Source organism: Stomoxys calcitrans, chromosome 1, assembly GCF_963082655.1.
Source record: "Stomoxys calcitrans chromosome 1, idStoCalc2.1, whole genome shotgun sequence".
NCBI lineage: Eukaryota > Metazoa > Arthropoda > Insecta > Diptera > Muscidae > Stomoxys > Stomoxys calcitrans.
This window is the reverse complement of record NC_081552.1, coordinates 22113088-22141018: the sequence shown is the minus strand read 5'-3', so window position 1 is coordinate 22141018 and position 27931 is coordinate 22113088. Positions and strand designations below refer to the sequence as shown.

The 27931-nt window shown below is 37.2% G+C and overlaps 1 protein-coding gene across 4 annotated transcripts in view; it reads left to right on the top strand.

The window, feature by feature from the left end:
- The window catches only part of LOC106085042 (calcium-transporting ATPase type 2C member 1), a 661371-nt gene that overhangs the window by 536062 nt on the left and 97378 nt on the right, over positions 1–27931 (top strand). The gene's annotated exons all lie outside the window — the stretch shown is intronic.

The following is a 27931-nucleotide window of genomic DNA, read 5'->3' as shown; positions in this document are numbered from 1 at the left end:
GACCACTAATGTGAGGGTAAGGGAGCTTTCTATTTGGTCATGTGGCGGCTACGGACACTTTGTTATCATTGTAGATATCTGTATCCGTTAACAATTGGCAGACTAATTTGCACCAATTTTTACTAATACCACTCTGCGTAACTTCTTTAACTGCACAGCTAGGCCCACCATGGGATTGGCAGCATTTTCCCTCCTTAACAAATTCAAAGGAACGGTGTTGGTTTCATCGTAGCTCTCCGATGAGGATGATTCCATCAAAACTATTAGGAAACCGATAATTGCTCTCTTCTTGGTGTCCGGAAGCATACAATGTTTTAATTTTCAAGATTTTCCAAATAATTCCGCAAATTTTGCACCTACCTTCTAATGTAGAACAACTAAATTGAGGTAAAATTCCAACTTCATTTGGCGATTTTTCTGTACCTGAACACTAGCTGCTGGCATGAATCTTGATTAAAAGTAAATAAAAATTAAACAAATTTAATAATTACTAATAAACAATATCTATATTTTTTACTTACCTCTGCTTTTTGATCCATTTTGCCGTTAGCTTTTGTATTTTCGTGTAACGGCTGCTTTTCATAAAACAGCTGACCTATACAAAACATCTGTTCAAAATTGCAAATTTCTGCTGGCAAAAAATGTCCCAGTAGAAATTTGCAGGTTCTCTATTTTCTAACTGTCAAAATTTGTTCTCTCTCGCGCACTCTGCTGCTGGCAAATAAAGTAAAGCAAATACGCGAACGACTTCCCGTAAAAATTTGTGTAAATTTGAACAAATTCTTGCGTTCCCGAACAAAGCTAATAATTTGAGCACTTTTCACTTTTTGTTTTGGTACTGGTTTCTTTCTAAACACGAAAGAGACGGGAACACAATGAGTGAAGTTGAAATTTGGTGTCTGTGACGTCATTGTCGAAGAGCTTGGGAGAGCGAAGATGTGTTTAGTAGACGTAATTAATTGCAGCATGTACGATTAATTGAATGGGTGAATTTGATTAACTCGTATAAATATGGGTAACATTTAGATGCAATAAGAGCGTAAAAATCAAGAGAGCTAAGTGGACTGTATTTGAGAGGGGGAAACAAAATACCTTTTGGGGATTTTGTGCTCCTTATCGACGCCAGCGAGAAATGAGTTGTTTGAAGTAAAGGCCAAAGGCTGCTTCAAAGGAGGCTCGAATGGACCATGAAGAAAGTTGAGTGAGAACTTTCTTTTTAAATAAAATCTTTCCTGGCAGAAAGTGGCAGGGCACTTTCATTTGGCAAAAGTGGTGCAAAGACTCGTAGATTTCAGAGGGTAGAAATCTACTACAAATCCCAACGACCAATGTAGGAAATGATTGCCTTTCACCTAGAGAGGGGAGAGAGAAATAACAAGTAAAAGCGTGCTAAGTTCGGCCGGGCCGAATCTTATATACCCTCCACCATGGATCGCATTTGTCGAGTTCTTTTCCCGGCATCTCTTCTTAGCCAAAGAAAAAGGTTATAAAAAAAGATTTGCTCTGCTATTAGAGCGATATTAAGATATGGTTCGGTTTGGACCACAATTAAATTATATTTATGTTGGAGACCTGTGTAAAATGTCAGCCAATTCGAATAAGAATTGCGCTCTTTGTGGGCTCAAGAAGTCAAATAGAGAGATCGATTTATATGGGAGCTGTATCGGGCTATAGACCGATTCAGACCATAATAAACACGTATGTTAATGGTCATGAGAGAATACGTCGTACAAAATTTTAGGCAAGTCGGATAATAATTGCGATCTCTAGAGGCTCAAGAAGTCAAGATCCCAGATCGGTTTATATGGCAGCTAAATCAGGTTGTCAACCGACTTGTACTTTATTTGACATAGTTGTTGAAAGTAACAATTAAAAACGTCTTGCGAAATTTCAGCCAAATGGGATAGGAATTGCGCCCTCTAAAAGCTCATGAAGTCAAGTCCCCAGATCTGTTTATATGACAGCTATATCAGGTAATGAACCGATTTGAACCATATTTGGCACAGTTGTTGGATATCATAACAAAACACGTCGTGCCAAAATTCATTCAAATCGAATAAGAATTGGGCACTCTAGAGGCTCAAGAAGTCAAGACCCAAGATCGGTTTATATGGCAGCTATATCAAGTTATGAACCGATTTGAACCATACTTGGCACAGTTGTTGGATATCATAACAAAATACTACGTGCCAAAATTCATTCAAATTGGATAAGAATTGCGCCCTCTAGAAGCTCAAGAAGTCAAGACCCAAGATCGGTTTATATGACAGCTATATAAGGTTATGGACCGATTTGAACCATACTTGGCACAGTTGTTGGATATCATAACAAAACACGTCGTGCAAAATTTCATTCCAATCGGATGAGAATTGCGCACTATAGAGGCTCAAGAATTCAAGACCCAAGAGCGGTTTATATGGCAGCTATATCAAGTTATGAACCGATTTGAACCATACTTGGCACAGTTGTTGGATATCATAACAAAGCACGTCGTGCAAAATCTCATCCCAATCGGATAAGAATTGCGCACTCGAGAGGCTCAAGAAGTCAAGACCCAAGATCGGTTTATATGGCAGCTATATCAAAACATGGACCGATATGGCCCATTTACAATACCAACCGACCTACACTAATAAGAAGTATTTGTACAAAATTTCAAGCGGCTAGCTTTACTCCTTCGGAAGTTAGCGTGCTTTCGACAGACAGACGGACGGACGGACGGACATGGCTAGATCGACATAAAATGTCACGACGATCAAGAATATATATACTTTATGGGGTCTCAGACGAATATTTCGAGTAGTTACAAACAGAATGACGAAATTAGTATACCCCCCATCCTATGGTGGAGGGTATAATAATGCCACGCTAAAATATAGGATTTACAGAGATGGGAAGAGTTAGTTAGAGTAAGGATCAATTCTTAATTAATTGTTTAACAAAGTTGAACAGCCAATTATTATAAATCGCAATTACTTTTGGCTACCAGGTATTAAATTCGTTCAGACCAATTTAGGGCAGATGTTAACTTGCTGACTATTTAGTTATTTTGCTTGTATTTCACTAATTGAATAATTTTAATTCTGAACACAGAAATTCACAATTTGTTTCCATCATTTCCCCGAATATTTGTTATTTGCTAAAACGTTTTAGTAAACAAAATACTGAAATACATACCACAAGTACGTGATAATCACTTTAAGGCAAACTCACAATTATCATATTAATTGTTGAGACAAAAATTGAAATTTTTATAGAGTTTTATTTTTAACGATATGCTTGTGTAATGTTTCATGTGTTTCTTAAGAAATGAGCTAAAATTTGCGAATTTGTTTCAATTTAATGAAAGGGGGGCGAATTGTCTTGACAAGATGAGACTACAAACAAAAGTGAACATTTCACATACTTCACATGTATATTAATGACAAGTTTTGAGACTAGGGCGATGAACTTTAAAGAGTTTCTTGAATTTAAAGTAGCAAATTATCTTTGCACTTTTTTCAGTGGTACTTCTAATTTGTTACTAAAATTCAATTTTAAAAATTCTGCACTAGTCGCAAACACAGTGACCCAAAAATTATGAATTCTATGTTTTGCTTGAGAAACTGGCCTAATTAGTAACCAACTCTTTCAAGTATTTTTAAGAACTCTTTTTTTTTTTTTTTCATCCCACCCAACTGTTCAAATACTCGTGGCACGTATTTGAAAAGCGAATTATTTTTGCACTTTATATGCGGTACCTATAAATAACCCGGAACCTGGTGTTTAGTCACACCTTTATTTTGTGTTTTAACAACTGCTTAAACAAATTCACACGCTCACCGTCCATCACCTTTAAAAGTCTTTTATTCGTATGGTCAAATAGATAAAAATATTTGCGCATATTCAGCTCAATTGATTTAATTCAAATATTTGCACAACAGACTCCTTCCTCATAATTGATGAACATCAAGTCATATTCTATGGTGGTAAGCTTCCTCATTACTGGCCATAAAGTCAATAAATTGGCCACCAATACCAGCTGTGTAAATAGATTTTTTTTTTGTTTTTTTATTGCCATTGAAGAGAAGCTTTATTCTATTTTTTCCAAGTGTTTATTTTCATTATAAAATATGTAAATTTTATACAAAAAAAGAAAGCTATTCTGAATGGTTTCTTTCTGTTTGCTCCATAAAGTTTAGTGAACTATGAAGTGGTAAGGAATTGTGGCTCGTGTTGAAAGAAATGTATGAAATATCAACAAAATCATATTTGGGTAGGAAGAAAAAATTTCAAGATAATTGTGGCAGGGACCGCCACGCTGCGCTTTTCTTCACTTTCTTATTTTATCTGAGACCTATACTGCCATGGTTAGGAAATATGTCCTGTTTGGGGCGCTGGTACGGTCTTTCCCCATTGTATTTAATTCCCATTGGGGCGATCTATCTGAGCCTTATATTACTATGGTCGGTAAATATGTCCGGTAAGGGGGGTATTTTTGGGAGTATATCAAATTCGTGTTTTTTTGGTTAAATACTTTTAACTTGGGCCCCAATTGTCATTATTGGTCTATATTTCCATTTTGCGGGCTTTCCATTTGGTGGAGCGGCCCCCTAGAGTTTTTTATATAAAAAACAATTTGTGCTTGTTTGTTGGTTTTTTGTCTGTTCTTTATAGACTCAGAAACGGCTGAACCTATTTTCTTGAAATATTCGCAGATGGTGCATTCTGATCCCGTGGTGAAAATAGGGTACTACGTTTTTTGATAACTGAAGGGGGGGAGGGGGCCTCCCCTTTACCCTTTGTCTGCTCTCTTTAATTAACCTAAAAGCTAAAATTTGGTATTCAAATTTCGGATGGGGTACCTATATATATATAGTCCAATCATGACAATATTGGTCTCAAATGAAAGGTTTTTAAGAGTAGAAAACGTATCCAGTTGTCGGACCAATTGCTTGGGGGACCACCCCAACCCCCAAAACACCCCGTAAATCGGAAATATTTACCGACAATGGCAATATGGGACTCAAATGAATGGTATTTGCGTATTACGAATTACGAATTTGATATCCAAATGTGGGACCAAGTTTCTGGGGGTCCACAAATCACCCCCCAAACAGGACTTATTTACTGATCATGGCAATATGGGGCTCACAAAAAAGGTATTTGAGTGTAGAATACGAATCTGATATCCAAATGTTGGACAAAGTCGTTGGCCCCTCCCCAAAAACACGCCCAGAGGGGACAAATTTACGACCATAGCAATATGGGGCTCAAATGAAAAGTCTTTGGGAGTAAAGCACGAATCTGATATCAATATTCGGGAAAATGTGTTTATGGGCTACCCCACCCCATAAAACAACTCAAATAGGACGTATTTGTTGAACATTGCAATATGGTAAGAGGTATTTTAGAGTAGAACAAGAATCAGGGCCAAGACACTGAATGGCCGGCCCATCCCTCAAAACAGCCCCCAAAACTGTCATGTTTGTCGACTATGAAAATATGGGGCTCAAATGAAAGGTAATTGGGAGCAGACTATAAATGTAATATCAGCTTTCGGGACCAACTGTCTAAGCGACATCCCACCCGCAAATAGGACGTATTTGCTCACCATAACAATTTGGGTCTTAAAGACGGTGGAGCTCCATATTTCTAGTTTTTAGGGCCCATACCCCAAACCGGACAAATTTGCAAACTTTTGCAATAAGGAGTTTAAATAAAAGGCATTTGAGATAGCAAACGTATTTGATATTCAATTTTGAGGCCAGTGGCAATATGGGGTTCAAATAAATGATATTTGAGAGTAGTGCAAGATGCTGATATATTTTCAGGGCTAAGTGTTTGGGCAACCACCTCAGTCCCCAAGACACCCCTAAATCGGACATATTTACCGACCATGTCAATGTGGGTCTCAAATGAAAGGTATTGGGGAGTATAATACGAATCTAATATCCAAAAGTGGGACCATATATTTGGGGCACCGCCCTTTCCCCCAAAACACTCCCCAAATAGTAAAAATTTACCGACCATGGTAATTTGTGGCTCATGTGAAAGGTATTTGAGATTTGATAAAAAATTTTGGGGCCAAGTGTTTGGGCGACGCCTCATCCCATAAACTTTTCTTAGACCAATGGCAATATGAGATTTAAACAAGTAAAAGCGTGCTAAGTTCGGCCGGGCCGAATCTTATATACCCTCCACCATGGATCGCATTTGTCGAGTTCTTTTCCCGGCATCTCTTCTTAGGCAAAAAAAAAGGATATAAGAAAAGATTTGTTCTGCTATTAGAGCGATATCAAGATATGGTCCGGTTTGGACCACAATTAAATTATATGTTGGAGACCTGTGTAAAATGTCAGCCAATTCGAATAAGATTTGCGCCTTTGGGGGGCTCAAGAAGTAAAATAGAGAGATCGATTTATATGGGAGCTGTATCGGCCTATAGACCGATTCAGACCATAATACACACGTATATTAATGGTCACGAGAGAATCCGTCGTACAAAATTTCAGGCAAATCGGATAATAATTGCGACCTCTAGAGGCTCAAGAAGTCAAGAACCCAGATCGGTTTACATGACAGCTATATAAGGTTATGGACCGATTTGAACCATACTTGGCACAGTTTTTGGATATCGTAAAAAAACACGTCGTGCAAAATTTCATTCCAATCGGATAAGAATTGCGCACTCTAGAGGCTCAAGAAGTCAAGATCCCAGATCGGTTTATATGGCAGCTATATCAAAACATGGACCGATATGGCCCATTTACAATACCAACCGACCTACACTAATTAGAAGTATTTGTGCAAAATTTCAAGTGGCTAGCTGTACTCCTTCGGAAGTTAGCGTGCTTTCGACAGACAGACGGACGGACATGGCTAGATCGACATAAAATTTCACGACGATCAAGAATATATATACTTTATGGGGTCTCAGACGAATATTTCGAGTAGTTACAATCAGAATGACGAAATTAGTATACCCCCCATCTTATGGTGGAGGGTATAAAAATGGTATTTGAGGGTAGAGCACGATTCTAATATTTTTCAGGGCTAAATGTCTGGGGGACCACACCTCACCTTAAAAAACATCCCTAAACATATTTAACGATATTGGTAATGTGGCGTATTTGAAAGCTATTTGGGAGTAGAGTACGAAATTCATACCTACTTTCGGAACCACGTTTCTGGGGGTGCACACCATCCCCTTAACTCATCAACCACCACCCTGGGGCACTTTTTACTACTGAAATCCATATGAGAATATCGCGCTCCAAAAAGGCTTTAACATCCAAACTTAAATGACCGTAAACCCTCGGAGCGAATTCATAGACGAATAAAGATCATATGGAATTCAGATAAAGGCATTTAAATTGTTATGTTATTATATACACTCAAGTTATATACACACACTATTTTCGTAGCATGGTATTTCACTAAAAGCTCTTTAATTGTCAAAAATAAATATTCAAAGGATAATTTTGTTCTATATAAAGTAAATGAAAAGAGCGGGTCCTGTCCAGATAGTACCACCATATATAAGGATACCAAAATTGTATACCCTACACCACCATTGTGGTACAGGGTATTACAGATTTGTGCATTTGTTTGCAACGGAGGCGAAGAGCTAGACCAATTGAAAAGTATACCGATCGACTCAGAATCAATTTCGGATTCGATTTAGCCATGTCCGTCTGTGAGTCCATGTATTCTTGTAATCAGAGTGCAGGTCGTATTTGTTGTCCAATCATCACGAAATTTTGGACATATCGCTTTTTTGGCCCAAGGACGCTATTAATTTTGATAAAAAACGGTTCAGATTTAGATATAGCTCCCATATATATGTATCGCCGATTTGCCCTTAAATTGCCGTAGTAAAGATAATTTTCAACCGATCTGCCCAAAATTTGGCATGAATTGTTTTGTTAACTATCATAACATATCTGGCAAAATTTCATCAAAATCGGTTCAGGTTTAGATTTAGCTCCCATATATATGTATCGCCCGATTTGCACTTAACTTGCCGTAGTTAGGACAATTTTCAACCGTTCTGCACAAAATTTGGCATGGATAGTTTTGTTATTGATTTTAACATATTTGCAAATTTTCACCCAAATCGGTTCAGATTTAGATATAGCTCCCATATATATGTATCGCCCGATTTGCACTTAAATGGCCGTAGTAGCTAAAAATTTCAACCGATCTGCACAACATTTGGCACCGATTGTTTTGCTACTGATCTTAACATATCTGCTAGATATCATAAAAATCGGTTCAGATTTGGATATAGGTCCAATATATATGTACCGTCCGATTTACATTTATAAGGCTGTAATAAACACAATTTGTAACCGATCTGCACCAAATTTGGCACGGATTGTTTTGCTACTGATCTTAACATATGTGCGAGAGTTCATCCAAATCGGTTCAGATTTGGATGTAACACCCATACATATTTATCGCCAGATTTGCACATCTGTGGCCGTAGTAACAAAAATTTTCAAACTATCTGTTTAATAGTCGGTTCAGATTTAGATATAGCTCTCATATACATATATATTTATATATTGCCCGAATTTATAATTGTAGGGTAGGTGTAGGGTATTATATAGTCGGCTCCGCCCGACTTTTGCCTTTCCTTACTGGTTGTGTTTGAGTTATTGTAAACAAAGTAAATTTCGCTCAAATCGCCCCACCCATCTCCGTGATTTAACCCATCAAAGTTTGGATGTTAGATCTACTTCATTCTTTTGGTTTTTGTGGTGGACTAAAGAAGTCAAACCCTTTGCTGCAAAAGTGGATATCATATCCATACTCTACTCCCGAAACCACATTTGATCTATATATTGATATAGTCGGTATATATGTGTGGATTTCAGGGGAGTATATGAGGTGAGGCGTCCCTGAAACACTTGGCCATAAAAAAGATATCAGATTTGAGCCCCTTTTTGCAATAGTCCAAAAATATGTCCAGTTTGAGAGGTATGAAGGCCACCTACGCACTAAGCAACTGAAAGGAGCATCGTGCTCTATTCTCAAATTCTTTTTATTTGAGCCCCAATTGGCATTGGTTTAGGGGGAATTTATGGGGTCAGATGAACCCCAAGCAATTCGTTTTCTACACAGAAAATAATACCACGAACATATTTTCAATTAATTTTTTAATTAATAATAAAAATATTTTTAATTAAAAAATTAATTGAATCAATAATTTTTTAATAAAATCCGGATTTTTTTCCAATTACGATCGTGATTTAAATTTTGGCAATTTTCAATTAAAAAATTATTGATTCAATCATATTTTTAATTGAACCTTAAATTTTTTTTATATAAAATGTGATTTGAAGTTTATTCTTCTTCAATTAAACAATAACGGCCCACTTTTTATGCTTGTGGTCATTCCATTTTTAACTCCTCGAAATATTTGTCTAAGATCCCAAAAAGTACATATATTCTTCATCCTCTCAACGTTTTGAATCCATCTACCCATGGCCGTTCGTCTGTCCAAATTACGATAGCGGTCGAACGCGTGAAGCTATCCGCTTGAAATTAAGCACTGATCTTTAATACTGATGTACGTTGTTGGGGTTTGCAACTGTGCCATATCGGTTAAGATTTAGTTATAGTTCCCATATAAACCGATCTCCCTATTTGAGTTCTTGACCACTTACAAACCGAAATGTTTGTCCAATTTGGCTGAAACTTTGCATGTGGTGTCCCTTTATGACTTCCAACTATGCCAAGTACGGTCCGAATCGGTCTATAACCTGATATAGCTCCCATATAAACCGATCTTATGATATGACTTTTGACTGACAATTTTTGTCCGATTTGGCTGAAATTTTGTATGCGTTGTTCTGTTACGACTTCCAACAATTGCGCCAAATATGGTTCAAATCCGTCTATAACCTGATATAGCTCCCATGGAAGCCATGGTGGTGGGTTTCCAAGATTCGGCTCGGCCGAACTTAGCACGCTTTTACTTGTTTTATCTCTCTTTTGCTAATGAGTCTGCTTTTACTTCTGTATGATATTGCTATAATTGTGTGTACAGTGGTCTGTATCTGTTTTGTAGTTCATTCTGTCTTTTGGAGGTATATTAATAATGTGAAGGATTTCCGACGTTTATCTCCTTTTTTTGGTAGTTTTCTTGTGTCAAGATATCCAATTCGTTGAAATTGGGCCTTTGGCCTGTTACTGGACAGTGAGTTGCAAGGACCGTTTTTTGACTCTAAGGGCCTACTGGTGGCCTTTTGGTGCAATTTGTGTCCGGCTAGCCAAGTTTTCAATTTCGTCTTTTTAGGTGCCGACATACACCTTCTGGCATATGTCGAACTTGTCCCCTTTACATTTTATTCTGTAAACTACATTTGCTTGGTCTTCTTTTTTCATTTTCGATTTTGTTTAGCTGAAAAACTTGCTGAATGTGTTCTGCGTCTTATGTTAGAAAAGTTTTCTAACAGATTTATTTTCAGCTTGCTTTCTTTTATTTTGATATTAAAAATATTTTCGTGATTTTTCGAACATATTGTAGCTCGAGACCATATTCAATGCTTTCTATTCAAGTGCACAGCAAAATGAGTTTGGCAATGTTGAAGTATTTGCAGCTATTTGCAGTTATTGGCAGCATTGATATTGGGCGCCCCGGTAGCCGAGTTGGTAGCGTGCTTAGATTACCAGTGCAGGGGTCGTGGGAGCAATTCCCGCCAGAAGCCTTGGTATGTCGCTAATGTGATATCACAATGGACCTAAAATTGTCTAAGTGAGTCTGTAAAGGACTGCCACTCTTACCTAACCTAACCTGGCATTGATATTTAGTTTGTATCGGAATAATGGAATGTAAGGCTTTCTTCTCTCTTACTGCGCTAAGGAAAGTTAGAGGACTTATTGAGCCCTGTATCAAATCAAAAGCATGCTCTACACAGTACTCAATAGTCGTTGGTATGTACATGGGGTATCTGAAATTGTGATCTACCATGCCAGTCAAATTGTTTTGCATAACAACACACACTTGCTGAACTTTAATAAATTCTTTGCTATGCTATTCTTTGAATAGAAAGTATTGAATATGGTCTCGAGCTAGAATATATTCGATAAATCACGAAAAGTTTTTTTTCATATAAAATTTTGTCGAAAATAAAAAAAAACTCTTGCCCCTGAAAAAATATCAGCATCGTGCTCTACTCTCAAATACTATTTATTTAAGCCCCATATTGCCATTGGTTTTGAGGGGAGTTTATAGGATGAGGCGTCCCCCAAACACATGGCCCCAAATTTGTTTTCTAATCTCAAATTCATTTCTACTCCCAAATACCTTTATTTGAGCCCCATATTGCGATGGCCAGTAAAAAAATTTCTGTTTGTGGGGTATTTTTGGAAAGGAGTAGACCCCAAGAAAATTGGTCCCGAAAGTGGGTATCAATTCTTGCTCTACCCCTCAATTCCTTTCATTGACATGGTCGGTAAATATGCTCGATTTAGGTGCCCTGGAAATATATCAGCAACGTGCTCAATTCTCATATATTTGAACCCACCCCATATTGCCATTGGTGCCAAAATTGGATATAAAATTCGTTTTCTAATCTCAAATACCATTCACATAAACCCTTATTGAAACAGCCAGCAAATATGTCCGGCTTGGGGTATGGGCCCTAAAAACTATGAATATCGAACTCCACTGTCTTGAAGATCCAAATTGTCTTGGTGAGCAAATACGTCCTATTTGGGGGTTGTTATGGTAGTGGGACGTCCTCTAGACAGTTGGTCTGGAATGTTGATGTCAGATTCATGGCCCACTCCCAAATACCCTTCATTTGATCTCCATTTTTCCATAGTCGGCAAACATGACCGGTTTGGAGGATGGGGGGCCATTCAGTGACTTCGCCTTGAAAATATATATCAGATACCTCTTATTTGATCCTTATACTCCCATTTGAGTTGTTTAAAGGGTTCTGTTATTGATATCAGATTCGTGCTTTACTTCCAAAGACCTTTCATTTCGGCCGCATATTGCTATGGCAGTATATTTATCTTCTTTGGGGGATGTTCTCGGGATATCAGATTCGTATTTTGCTCGCATGTATCTTTCATTTCAGTACTATATGCCATGGTCGGTAAATATGTCCGATATAGGGGTGTGCTGGGGTTGGGGTGGTCCCTCAAACATTTGGTCCGACAATTGGATATCAGATACGTTTTCTAATCTTAAATACCTTTCATTTGAGTCCCATATTGTCGTGAGTGGTGTATATATATATTTGGTAGGTTTTGGGGTGGGGGGCCCCCCCTAGGTACCCCATCGAAAATTTGGATACCAAAATTTTTGTTTGTAGATTACTATAAGAGAGCACACAAAATTTCGCTTAAATCGCAGCACCCATCTCCGAGATCTGACGTTTCTGAACATCAGGGTAAGGGGTAGAGCTAGCCGCTTGAAATTTTGCACAAATACTTCTTATTAGTGTAGGTCGGTTGGTATTGTTAATGGGCCATATCGGTCCATGTTTTGATATAGCTGCCATATAAACCGATCTTGGGTCTTGACTTCTTGAGCCTCTAGAGCGCGCAATTCTTATCCGATTTGAATGAAATTTTGCGCGACGTATTTTGTTATGATATCCAACAATTGTGCCAAGTATGGCTCAAATCGGTTCATACCCGATCTTGGGTCTTGACTTCTTGAGCCTCTAGAGTGCGCAAATCTTATCCGATTTGAATGAAATTTTGGTACGTAGTGTTTTGGTATTACTTTCAACAACTATGCTAAGTATGATTCAAATCGGTTCATAATCTGGTATAGCTGTCATATAAAAGTATGGCGTAAATCGATATAGAACCTGATATAGCTGCCATATAAACCGATCTGGGATCTTGACTTCTCGAACCTCTAGAGGGCGCAATTCTCATCCGATTTGGCTGAAATTTTGTACAAGGCCTTCTCTCATGACCTTCAACATACGTGTCTAGTATGGTCTGAATCTATCAATAGCTTGATACAGCTCCCATATAAACCTATCTCCAGATTTTGCTTCTTGAGCCCTTACAAGGCGCAATTCTTATCCGAATGAACTGAAATATTACACAATGATTTCTACAATGTCAATCAGCATTCAATTATGGTCCGAATCGGACTATAACTTGATATAGCTCCAATAGGATAACAGTTCTTATTCAATATTCTATGTTTGTCTAAAAAGAGATACCGTGCATAGAACTCGACAAATGCGATCAATGGTGGAGGGTATATAAGATTCGGCCCGGCCGAACTTAGCACGCTCTTACTTGTTATATATAAGATGATTTTAAAAAAATATTTGTTGAAGACTATACGTTATAATTATTATATTGGGACCGCTGCCCCTTCTGTCACTCTCTAATACCTTTTATTTACACATTGTGTAAATATGGTATGTTTGGGGGTGGTACGATTTTCAAGTATTTCTGCCCCAATGTGAATATCAAATTGGTCTTCTGCTCCCAAACACTTCTCATTTGAGCCTTTTATTGCTATGATCGGTATATATGTCCGATTTTTGGGGTGGGGTGGCCACCTACTCTACTCTCAAATAGCTTTTATTTGAGTTCCACATTACCGTAGTGAGTAAAAAGAGGGACCGCTGTAGCGCAGATGTTAGCATGTGCGCCTGTGACGCTGAACGCCTTTGTTAGAATCCTGGCGAGAACATCAGAAAAAAATGTCAGCGGTGGTTATATTCTCCTAATGCCTGCGACATTTGTGAGAAACTTTGCCATATAAAAATTTCTCCCCGTAGAGGCGTCGCACTGCGGCACTCCGTTCGTACTCGGCAATAATAAGAAGGCCCCTTATCATTAAGCTTAAACTTAAATCGGGCGGCACTCATTGATATGTGAGAAGTTTGTCCCTGTTTCTTAATGGAATGTTCAAGGGCAAATTTGCATTTGCTGGACCAAAACAAACCCTACGAATATTTCCCCCTTTAATAAGCCTTTGTAAAGAATATAAGTTGAAGTTTTAAATTTGAATCTAACAAGAGTAGCCACACTCGGTTGCAGACAGAGCTTCTATTAAACAAGTGCTCACTCTGAAATTCATTCCACTAAACTTATCACAAAAAAAAATGTCTACTACTTTAAAACATGTTTCCCTACTCACACCTAGAATTGATTAGTATTCTGTTTTCTTCAAAGCCCACTTGCCCCATCTCAATGTAAGTTTTCAATGATGCCTGCGTGCGCTATCTCAAAGAAATTGGTACAAAGACAATCAACGAAACTGTTAATTAACCGTGACATTATTCAAATATGTTGTTGAGTATTTGCCGATTTTCTAATTTAATTTCATGTTGAATTGTTGCACAAAGTAGTAATACTCAACTGGCGAAATGAAAGAAGAAACACAAAACGTGCTTCCAAACTCAATAGGCTGTAATGCGGCAGTTAGTAGAGCAGAACAACTACAACTTGTCTTGAAGCCAAGGAAAATTATATGACACGTTGCGATATCTGTTAGATGGTAGTCGAAATGAAATGGAAACTGAAGGTGATGTTTATGGTCGTTTTTGTTTTAATTTTTTATTTTTTTTTCGAATTCTCTCAGTTTGTCATTATGTCAAAAGTAGAAAAATTCCATTGATATGGATTGTCTTCTAAGCAAATAATTTTTTTTGCTCCATTGGTTCGAAGTACATTGAGTGGTTTGAAAGCAGGCTATACATTGTCAAAGTTTAATTGTGTTTTTGTATACTAAGCTGAAGATTTTTTTGTTTGAATTTTTGTGGTCATATACAGTAAGAAGTTCAAATATAAAAAATGATAGCAATACAATTCTAGAGCTTTGTTCTGAAAATATTGTTAATGATTAATAATAATTTGTCAGTCATGACAAAAATAAAACCAAAATGAACAAAAAAAGAACAAATCAAACGTTTTTGACCAACAATTTAAATTCAGGAAAAGTTTCTATTGAAATAAAATTTTCGGAACATTTTATTTCAATAGAACATTTTTTGAAATATTTTTTCTAAAGAAAATTGCCTAAAAATATTAACTTAAAGGAAATTTTTTTAAAAAGTTTATTTCGATTGAAAAGTTTTCACAATTTCTATTATTCCCAAATTATTATCTATGTGAAAACTGTTTTCGGAAAATTGTGCGAGTATTTTTATGGGAAATTTTCCAATTTTTTTTTGTTTGTTTGTTAACCTTGGTGTATAGTGTCGGCTATAGGTCGTGGGATAAAACAAGGTTTATGATGGTTTTTATACCTACCACCATAGGAAGGGGGTATACTAATCTAGTCATTCCGTTTTTAACATCTTGAAATATTGATCTGCGACCCCATAATATATTGGGTTGCCCAAAAAGTAATTGCGGATTTTTCATATAGTCGGCGTTGACAAATTTTTTCACAGCTTGTAACTCTGTAATTGCATTCTTTCTTCTGTCAGTTATCAGCTGTTACTTTTAGCTTGCTTTAGAAAAAAAGTGTAAAAAAAGTATATTTGATTAAAGTTCATTCTAAGTTTTATTAAAAATGCATTTACTATCTCTTAAAAAATCCGCAATTACTTTTTGGGCAACCCAATATATACTGCATCCTCTCGACATTCTGATTCGAAGTAGCCATGTCCTCCGTCCGTCTGTCGAAATCAATATATAGGTCGATCACGTAAAGCTAGCCACTTGAAATTTGGCACAGATACTTAATATCGATGTAGGACGTTGTTGATTGCAAATCGGCCATATCGGTTCAGATTTAGATACAGCTCTCATATAAACCGATTTCCCGATTTGACTTCTTGAGCCCCTGGAAGCCACACATTTCGTCCGATTTGGCTCAAATTTTGCATGTAGTGTTTTCTCAACGTCTGACTTCCAACAACTGTGCCGAGAACGGTTTAAATCGGTTTATAACCTGATATAGCTGCCATATAAACCGGTCTCTCGATCATCCCTGTTCGGTACAATCGGACAAACATTGTACCGAAAAGATCGGGAGATCGGTTTTTATGGGAGCTATATCAGGTTATAGACCGATTCGGACCGTATTTGGCAGAGTTGTTGTAAGTCATAACAGAACACTACAAATCGGACAAAATTTGCGGTTTCCAGGGGCTCAAGAAGTCAAATTGGGAATCGTAAAGTGAGAGGATATGATATAACCCCATAAATTTTTGCTAATAATAAAAGTTGTGGCCATGAAGAACAATTTGAGCAACATTTTTTGACCTTTTCTTACATAAATTTCGTTTTATAAAATGCAAATATTGATCGGGGTATATAGACCTTTCTGTGTCAGTGTATATACATTACGGGGTCTTAGTCGAATATTTCGAGGTTTTGCAAACAAAATGACTAGACTAGTATACCCCCATCCTATAGTGGTGGGTATTAAAACAACAACTATTTGGTTTTTTTCCATGACCTATAGACGATAGTCTACACCAAGGTTCATAAAAATAAAAAGGTCAACTATATTCCCTCAAAACAGAAACAAATATTTTTATGGAAAATTGTCAAGAAATTTTAATTTTTATGTAAATCTAGTTGGAATTTTTTACTCTCTTATTTTATCTGATCCCTATAATGGCACGGTCAGAAAATAAGTTCTGGTTGGGGGTGCTGGTACGGTCTTTAAGATATTTCGCCCCAATGTGGATATCATATTCATGCTTTACTCCTACATACCGCTCCAATATCATATTGGCTTTGTACTCTTGTGTACTTTTAAATACCATTTATTTGATGTCCATATTGTCGCACTAGGTAAATTTGTCCTGCTGGGTGGTTTTGGGGGGTGGGAAGACCCCTCAGACACCAAGGAATACATTTTTGTATCAGATTTGTACTCTATCTATACAAAACTTTCATTTGATATCCATATTGCCCAAAACAGTAAAAGTGTCCTGTTGGGTTGTATTTTTGGGGTTGGGGGATCCCCCCGACGCTTAGGGTGACATTATTATGCCAAGTTCGTACTCTTCTCTGAAATGCCTTTCATTTGATACCCATATCGTCTCAATTGGTAAAAATGTCCGTTCCAGTGGGGTTGTATCCTGGTGCACCCTCAGGATATTAGAGCCCAAAATTTTGTACCTTATTGTACCACAAAAACACGAAATTGGTTTTTGGGTTACCATAAGGTGGCATACAAAATTTCGCTTAAACATGTCCACCCATCTATAGGGAACAGACAAACAAACTAACAAACAAGGCGCAACAATTTAATTTTTATATAATAGACAGACTAGCCGAACCGATCCCGCTCCGCAGCGCCTTCTTTAACGCTCTTATACCTTTTACTTGAGCCCCATATTGCAATGGTCGATATATAAGTCCTGTTTTGGTTAAGCTTTAAGGCGGGGACGTTACACCCTGAATGTGGATATCGAATTCTTGTTATTAAAGCGCCAATGATGCTAAACGCTTGGGTTCAAATCCTAGCGAGAACTTTGATAAGGTGTGTGAGTTACTATGCCATGCATAGAAGTCATGTAAAAACATCTCCCCATAGAGGTTTCGCACTGCGAGACACAGTTGAAACTCGTCTAAAAAAAGGAGGTCATTTAACATTGAGCTTAAACTTAAATCCGAGAGCACTCATTGATATGTGAGAAGTTTAATGAAATGTTCATAGGCAAATTTTTGCTACTACCTTATACCTTGCTTTGGACTCCTATATTAGTGGGTATATATGTCCGGCATTTTGGGTGTGAGGTGGCCACTCATACATCGTGCTAAGCCCTCAAATACTTTTTATATCAGCCCCATATTAACATAGTCGTTAAATAAGTCCTGTTTCATTTGAGTCCAACATTGTCGTTATTGATCCATTTGACGGGAGTGATTTTTTGAGCTGGGATGGTACCTCAAGCATTTCTCATGTGCGTGAAGATAAATTCCGAATTTAACTAGCAGAGACACAAACCGCTTTGTTAACAGAGTGCGAGAGAGAGTAACAGAAGTATTAACAGAGATCCACTGAGGGGTTAGCAGAGCTCTGTAAATACTTAACAGAACCAAAAAACAAGAGAAATTAATTAAATTTTTTACTTTCTATCAATTTTTGCATATATTTGTAAAAAGAAAAATAAAACCATAACAAAATTTGGAGTAAAATATCAATGTTTTGAATCAAAAAACACCAAATGAATTATCTATTACCGTAGTACTGAGAAAAATGAAAAATTTATAAAAAAAAATATTCTGGGCAGGATTATGACCAATGGTCCTGGAGGACATTTAAGAATTCTACAAGGTACTACCATACATCGTCGGAAAGGACACGATGTGTGCTTTCCAAAACAAGTCTTTATTCGAAAATCGAGCAGTTGGTTTTTTCAAATTCCTGTCTTTTTTAAAAAAATTCTGAAAAAAAAATTTTGACATGATTATGGCCAACGCTCCTGGAGGACATCTAAGAATTCTACAAGGTACTACCATACATCGTTGGAAAGGTGACGATGTGTGCTTTCCAAAACATGTCCTTATTCGAAAATCGAGCAATTGGTTTTTTCAAATTCCTGTCCTCCAGGAGTATTGGCCATTATCCAGTCCCGTATGTACTTTTTGGAGGTCGCTTTGGGGCCGGTGCTAGAACTCCGCCACTTTGCCCTACAAATAGGTATCAAACTCGTTCTTTACTCCTAAAAACCTTTTATTTGAGCCCCATATTGATTTGTTCGGGAAATAAGTTCAGTTTAGGTGCTTTGGGGCTTACCCACAAACTCTTGGGTCCAAAACTGAATTCCTGTTCTACTCTCAAATACCTTTCACTTGAGTCCCATATTGTCATGATGGATCAAATAAGGTGTTTTAAGGTGTTTTATGGAGGTTAAGCACCACTTAGGTGCTTTAATAGAAATGTTTAAATCATTTTCCTAATTTACTCTCAAATTGCTTTCATTTGAGTCCCATATAGCCATGGTAGGCTAATATGACCACTTGGCTGATTTTTGGGTATGGGGATACCTCCCACTACATGGACTTTATTTTTTCCCCATGTTGATATATGCCTGTTTAGGGTAGTTTTGGGGTTGGGGCGGTCCACTGGGAGCTTAGACTCATATTCGTATTCTACTCTCCAATACCTTTCATTTGATATCCATATTGTTCTGATCGGTCCACTTTTGATTTTGGGCGGTGTTGTTTTTGGTTAGGTTAAGGGTGAGCCCCCTTCCGATATTGAAGCCTATATTCTCTTCCAGACCAACCAATACAATCTGTAATAATTTCGAAAAAATCGGTACTGCTGTTTTTGAGTCTATACGTAAAAAACAAACAAACACAAAATTTATTTTTATTCCCACCACCATTGGATGGGGGTATACTAATCTAGTCATTCCGTTTGTAACACCTCGAAATATTCGACCCCATAAAGTATATTTATTTTTGATCCTCTCGAAATTCTAAGTCGATCAAGCCATGTCCGTCCGTCCATCTGTCGAAATTACGATAACGGTCGAAAGCGTAAAGCTAGCCGCTTGAAATTTTGCACAGATACCTAATATTGATGTAGATTGTTGGGGATTGCAAATGGGCCATAAGGATTCAGATTTAGATATAGCTCCCATATAAACTGATCTCCCGATTTGACTTCGCAAGCCGCAATTTTTGTCCGATTTGGCTGAAATTTTGCATGTAATGTTCTGTTATGACTTCTAACAACTGTGCCAAGTACGGTCCAAATCGGTTTATAACCAGTTATAGCTCCCATATGAATCGATCTCCCGATTTGACTTTTTGAGCCCTTACAAGCCGTAATTTTTGTCCAATTTGGGTGAAATTTTGCATGTAGTGTTCGGTTATGACTTCCAACAACTGTACCGCGTGCGGTCCAAATCGGTCTACAACGTGATATAGCTCCCATATAAAACGATTTTCCGATTTGACTTCTTGACCCTCTGGAAGCCACAAATTTCGTCCGATTTGGCTAAAATTTTACATGTGGTGTTCTGTTATGACTTATAATAACTATGTCAAGTACGGTCGAAGTCGGTCTATAACCTGATTTAGCTCCCATATAAACCGATCACTCGATTTGATTTCTTGAGTCCCTGGCAGCCACAAATTTCGTCCGATTTGGCTCAAAATTTTGCACATAGTGCTCTCTTATGACTTTTAACAACTGTGTAGTACGGTTCAAATCGGTCGATAACCTGATATAGCTCCTATATAAACCGATCTCCCGGTATTATTTCTTGAGCCCTTATTAGCCGCAATTTTTGTCCGATTTGACTGAAATTTTGCATGTGGTGTTCTGTGACGACTACCAACAACTGTGTTAAGTACGGTCAAAATCCTTCAATAACTTGATATAGCTACCACATAAACCGGTCTCTCGATTATTCTTGTTCGGTACCTAGAAGCTTTAATTTGGTATGTAGGATAAAATTATGCCCTCCAGAATCCATGGTGGTGGGTTCCAAAGATTCGGCCCGGCCGAAGTTAGCACGCTTTTACTTATTTGGTTTTATTATATTATAAATCCATAGTGGCATAAATATAAGGCGAAAAAAGGGATTGTCGTAAATGGTCTGCAAAATATTGCATTTTGCGAAAAAAAAAATTCTTGAATTCTTTTCCGTTTTTGTGGCCTGTTTTCATAAATTAAAAATATTTTCCACACAAATACTTCAATCGGCCAACATCGGCATAGGGATTGAAATTTAGGAAAGAGGGAAACTCGAAGGAAATTCTATCCATTCCACGCAAAGGCGTAATTAAAAACCTTTTAACGGTAATAGGGTATCTAAAGAAACGTGACAAATCTTTTTCAAAAAAATGTTTTTTTTTATGTTTATGTTTATTTAGTCATTCCGTTTGCAACACATGGAAATATCTATTTCCAGCCGTACCAGGCATGTATATGTCTGATGTCCGTGTGTCAGTCCGTTCGTGTGTCCATCGGTTGTAATCGTGCTTTAGTCCTCAGCAATTGAGATATTGAGTTGAAATTTTTGCACAGATTAGTGTTTGTTTTATACGCAGGTTAAGTTCTTGAATGGACCAAATCGGACTATATTTGGATATAGCTGCCATATAGACCGATCTGGCGATTTTGGGTCTTAAGCCCGAAATTTGAAACAGGAAACTGAATATAGCCCATATCGGACCATATTGATGCATAGCAGCCAAATAGGCCGATATGTCGGCTTAGGGTCTTAAGCCCGTAACAAGTTAATTTATTATCCCGTTTCGAGTAAATTACAAACAGTGAGTTGTTTTAAGCCTTCCGACATCCGACTCAAGTATGGTCCAGATCGGACAATATTTAGATATATCTGCTATATATACCGATCTGCTGATTCAGGGTCTTAAGACCATAAAAGCTGCATTTATTACCCGATTACGCTGAAACTTGAAACAGTGAGTTGCTTTAAGCCTACGGTCATCACAACTAAATATAGCTCAGATCGGACAATATTTAGATATAGCTGCCATACAGACCGATCTACCGTTTTAGAGTTTTAAAGCCGTAATTATTAATCGATTTCACTGAAATTTAAAATGGTGAGCCTCCCGATATCCCATTTAAATATGGTTCAGATCGGACTATATTCAGATATAGCTGCCATATACACCGATCTACCGATAAAGGGCCTTAAGCCCATATAATATGCATTTATTACCCGATTTCGCTGGAATTTGGCACAGTGACTTGTATTAAGCCTCCCGTCAACCGACCAGCATATGGTCCAAATCAAACTATATTTAGATATAGCTGCCATATATTCCGATCTTCCAAGATAGGGACATAATGCCATAAAAAGCAGATTTTTTGCCCGATTTCGCTGAAACTATGACTTGTAAGAGAGTTCCAGGACCTGAATCAAATTATTTAAAAAAATGTTCATCTCATTAAACACATGAATGTCTTAATGATCTTCACCCTTTTTCCACTTCAAACATAATGCATCACTCCTTTGAAGAAGAACCTTCATAATATGAATATGCCATAGTATAACAGATAAACCATTCAAAATTGTTAAAAGCCCTGAGGGTTATTGACAACAAGCGTTCAGAAAACCTGAACCGGGTTTATGTTATGATGACGATCATCATGGGCTACTTCCCAACCCTCTACCTCAAAATGGGTGGCTCATGCAAATAGGAATGTTGCGGTGGAGGCAATGGGGACATTTGCCATCTTTTGAACCCTCATAATAGCCCCACACCACTTGCTACCGCGCCATCTCAAACCTTTTCATATTTTAAATGCTGAAAGCTAGCCATAGCGAGGCAAAGCAATTAATTTAATTTGTGGCATTGCCTTGTTGTAATAACCTCGACTAATGATAAATTATTTGTGGGCAATAACCAGCAGAAACCAACAAAAGGCGACCACTAAACAAATAACAACACAAACTAAAATAGAAAAAAAAACATCAATTTCAAAAAAGTCCCTTTAAAGCCACAGCAAAAATGGGTTTAAAGCGATAAAGCAAAACAAAATTTGTCGTTTGCTATGGAAAATAAATTCGATGGACTAGCTTGTAAAAAATGTCGGCGACATTTATATTATTGCCCCAAAAAGTATGCTTTACCATCTTATAAATATTTGGGGTCCCCCACAAATATGCAAACATTTTTGCTATACTTTTATATCATTACCCAAGCCAAAACATTGCAATTCAATGAGATAATATCGTATTTGCTCCATAATGACTTACTTTTAGATAAATGCAGAAGAAAATCGTTTTATCAATTACTGATGGTTTCGAATGGACATTTTCATTGCTTTTCCGTTTCATTAATGCCATTTTGCACAGCAATCTTTGGGTCTTACCTACAATTTCTTCTAAAAGGCTGGGTTCATTTAGATTTGTGTGTGTGTTTTTTTTTTGGGGTCTGCTCCTTCTTCTTTTCTCCATTAAAACATAATGTGCAGGAAACCAGACATATTAATGTTGCAAAATGTTTGACAGTCCATACCCTTACACAAGGAAAAAATAACAAACAAACAAAAAAAAATAATAATAAAAGGAACAGAAGATGAAGAAAACTATTTGGACAGCCAGGGTATGCTACTACTGCAAATGACAGCATGAAATTGTTATTCGTTTATTAAATAACGTAACCAACAGTCCAGCGAGCGAACGAAAGACTGCCCAGACCAATAGATAGTTCCAATGATGAGAACACATTGTCATGGCAATTGAAAATTAGCCCTGATGTCCTCCCAACATCCTTTCCATCAACCATCATCAGTCAGTCAACAACATGCCATGGAGAAATTAGCAACGACAGAGTAGAGAAAGCAGGACGAAGTCGAAAATGTTTAACACTACACAGAAAAAAATTACTCTTGGAAAAAACCAACTACCAAATTTCTATGTAAACCTTTAAATTCTCAACGAATTTTAGCAATGAATCGAAGACATTATTTGTTGAAGTACGTAAGTAAGACTCTACAAGAGACTTGATAGACAAAATTATTGAAATTTTGTGGACTTTCCACAAATTCTTTAGTTGAGGGAGTTGTTAAAATAGACGTACTACCTAATTCCCACACCTAATTCCCTTGCCATTCATGACATGCAAACACAGGTTCGAGCCCCCTGGTCGGTCAAAACTAATTTTATTTTTTTGTTTTTTCATTAAACTTATTTTGGAAAATTCGGCATAAAAAAATATGAATTCCGTTTTCAGAAAAAATTTTTTACAGTGGTATTTACCTTTTTTTAATTTAGTTAATTGAGACACTTATTACTGTGACGCAGTACTTATTGAGTTATTTGATCATAAAGCAGATGATGTCGGTAGGCTAGTGGATGCGTTCAAAACTACCAAACATGAATTCAATCCTCTGCGGCAACAAAATTTTTAAAACTTGTTTTTAAGGGTAATAGTAGAGAGAGTGACAGAGAAAACCCCGAGAGCAGCAGTAAAACGAACGAGAAACAAACCCGAAGCGAAGCATATGCATTGGCTGGATAGATGGTTTTTTGCCTTGCTTATGGATATACTGTTGTTGTTGTTGTTATATGTTGGCTTGGAAAGAGTGCCTTTCAATCACAAATTTATACTTTGGGTCGTTGAGATTCAAAATAAGTTGTTGCTGAAAAACTAACAAATTTCGTAGTTGTTTTTTCAACCAAAGTTATTGTGTATCGAAATTATTTTTATTTCTGTATGGATTAACATTTAATTTCTTAATAAAGTTTTAAATAATTTCATTTTATAGAAACTTTTGTCAAAGCTTAAAACATTTTGTGCTCTCCCCAAGAAAAGGCTGGGGAAAGTTTTTATGAAAATTTTGTATGCCTTTAAATTTTTTTTTTAAATGTTCTCAATTTTTTTCCAATTTATGTTTAATAGAAATTTTGTCAAAATATTTTTAATAGGTTTCCCAGACACTTAGCCTTGAAAAACTATCAGCATCGTGGTCTACTCTCAAATACCATTTTTTTAAACCCATATTGCCATTGGGTTAGGGGTTGATTCGTTCCCCAAAACACTTGGTCCCACATTTGTTTATCAGATTGGTATTCCACTCCCAAATTGCTTTTATTGACATGACCAGTAAACATGTCCTGTTTGGTGGGTGTTTCGGGGAAGTGGTGGACTCCAAGAAACTTGGTCCTTAAAGTTGGTACCAATTTCGTGCTCTACTATTCTATACCATTCATTTGAGCCGATATTGTCGTGGTCGGTAAAAATGTACGATATAGAGGTGTTTTGGGGCGTCAGGTGGTCTTTACTCTACTCGGTTGGACAAATGGCTTGAAAATAGCACTCCCTGTCTCAATAGTATAGCAGCGTAATGGCAAAGCGTTGCTCACTTGATGGAAATTGCCGCAACATCCGTACTTAGATGCCAAAAGCTTCCCCAACGAACCCATGATACGACCAGGAGTGTCAAAAAGCTGCTGAAGCCAAGAATGCGACATATAGGGCAACATTACAGCCATTAGTAACGCTTCAGGCGAAAGTGAGAGGTCGCGAGAGAAAAGGAAAGAGAAGAATCGACTCCTCCGCCGAAAGAAAAAGAAAATGGAAAGACGTGAATGTGAGTCAATCGAAATATTCCGGAGCCAGAATGAAGTCCGAAAATTCTAACAAAGAATTTGACATCAAACCGATGGCTTTGGTACGGGCACATCCTCATGAAGAGACCAAGAAGGAAATCTGGTAACTCATACAGATAGTGTGCTGGGGATATGGAAATAACACTTTTCCCAGCTGCTGGTATCAGATAAAGTTGGCCACGAGTATACCGCAGAACCAATCCCTGATGATGGCTGAACTGTTTTAGACCAGAAGGGACACGCTGATAAGGCGTAAAGTCAATGAGTTTATCTCTTATTTTTTTTTAATAAAGAAATTGTGTTAATTTTTTGAATAAAAAAATTAACTTAAATTTTCTAAATAACTGTATAAGGAGTTAAGTTACCACCATCTCTATGTAAAAATAAATCTAGACAACCTGTATGACTCATTTCCGCATAGCGCCACCACTTGGTAGAGAAGTTTGAACATGGCGGATACCCCACAAATGTAGCCAGGAAAACCACCGCTAAAAATTTTTCTGATGTTCACGCCGGGATTTGAACCCAAGCGTTCGGCGTCATAGGTGGACATGCTCCACGTTGTCCGTTGGAGAGTTTTCTGGAAAATGACGTGGTGACATAATTTCTATAGACAATTATTTACAAATTTTATTTTATAGAAATTATTTTTTTATGCCCACCACCTTAGGATAGGGGGTATATTCATTTAGTCATTCCGTTTGTAACACATCGAAGTATCAGACCCTACGACCCTACAAAGTAAACAGATTTCGGATTGTCGTAAAATTCCAAGACGATTTAACGATGTCCGTCTGCCTGTCCGTCCGACTGTTTTAATCACTCTACAGCCTTGAAAAATTGAGATATTGATATTGAAATTTGGCACAGATACGTCTTTTTGATGCACGCTGGTTATGTTCATGAATGGACCAAATCGGACCATATTTGGATATGGAAATTTGAAACAGTGAGTAGTTTTAAGCCTCCCAACATCTGACCCAAATATGGCTCAGATCGAACTATATTTAGATATAGCTGACATATAGACCAATCTGCGATAAAGGGTCTAATGCGCTTAAATGCTTTATTTTTTACCCGATTTAGCTGAAATTTAAACAGTGAGTAGTTTTAGGCCGCCTAATATAGGACCCAAATATGGTTCACATCGGACTATATTTAGATATAGCTGCCATATAGACCGATCTGCCGATAAAGAGTCTAATGCCCATAAAAGCTTTATTTACAATCCGATTTCGCTTAAATTTGAAACTATGAGTATGGGTATATTTGGGTATAGCTGCCATATAGATCGATCTCCCGATAAAGGGTCTTTCATAACCATAAAAGCTTTTTTAATTACCCAATTTCGCTGACCCAAATATAGTAAATATCTCACCCAAAAATAGTAATATATTAGGGGCCTGAATCTCATAATATTTTTTTTCCACGATTTCGTCGCAATTTGAAAGAGTGAGTTGGTTTAAGCCTCTCGACTTCCGACCCACATATGAGTCGGATTAGACTATATAGATATAGCCATCATAAAGACCGATCTTCTATTTTAGGGTCTTAATCCCATAAAAAGTAATTTTATTGTCTGAAAATATTGCTTGTGCATGAGTTTTTGGGTCCTGAATAAAATATGATGAAGACCAGCCACTATTACGATATAACTACGGATATAGTAGTGGGGTAATAATAAAATTGGGTGATTATTTTATCCTTGTTTAATTTGGTCCAGATCGGTCGAGATTTGGTTATTGGTGCCATATAGAACGATCTCTCGATTTAAAGTCTTGGCCCTATAAAAAGGGCATTTATTTTTCGAATTCGTTGAAATTTGACGCAGTGACTTATGTTAGGCTTTTCGACATCTGTGTCTTATATGGTTCAGATCGGTTTATATTTGGATATAGCTGCAAAAAAGACCAATATTTCCTTTTATAAAATTGAACAGTGACTTATATTTATTAGACCATTCAATGTTCGTGCCGAATGTGGGTACTTAAGTTATCCAATTTTCACCGGATTGTGACAAAAGGGGGTTAACATATATACCCAAGGTTGTGGGTATCCAAAGTTCGGCCCCGCAGAAAATTTTGCCTAAAATTTATTTCTATAGAAAATAGGTCTAAGATAATAAGAATTTTAAAAAATTTTGTCAAAGACTCTAGAAATTTTTTTCATTTTTGTATTTCTCTTGGAAATTTTGTCAAAATGGATTTTGTCAAAATTGTGTTTCTATAGAAAATTAGTCGACATTTTCCTTCTACTCCCTGGCGAGCAGGGTACAATTACAAAGTATCCAAGGCTGCCTTTTCTTTTGTTAGAGAATTCGTTTACGTCTCCATGCCACTCATCCAGCATTCGGGTATTATGGCCAGCTGAGTCGCCAGCCAGCTGATGAACGAGCTGACAGACCATCAGTGGCATACAACATGTTGACCATCTTTTATACCCTTTCGTGTTATTCCCATTCTACTTCTATAGCAAGGGCTACTAAGCCATGATGACAGAATGTTTTATCTCTTATAAATGCTACCTCTATTTAAAATGCCCGGTTGTCCTAAGTGTATGCAGTTGGCTTTGCTTCTACTTATCTGCTACAATTGTGGTTGGTTGCTCATTGTTACGGAAAATTCCCAATTTTTTTGTGCTGTAATAGAATTAATTAAATTGAAGACCACAGTGAAGAACAACAACGACAACGAAATCAGTATCAAATAAAGACCAGTAGGACATGGTCGATTAAATGAAGAGTTTTGCTTTCCAGGTATGATTCCCAGCTAACCTTCCCACCCATCTCACTATGTCTACCTTTCATTTGGTTTTTTTTTTCTTCAGGCCCTATCCATTTGTATATTAAAATGAATATTTTTGTTACTCTGACTTTAATTAAGTGATGGCAACAACACGTACCTGCACCATGAAGCACAATGAATGAAATATGCAACAGC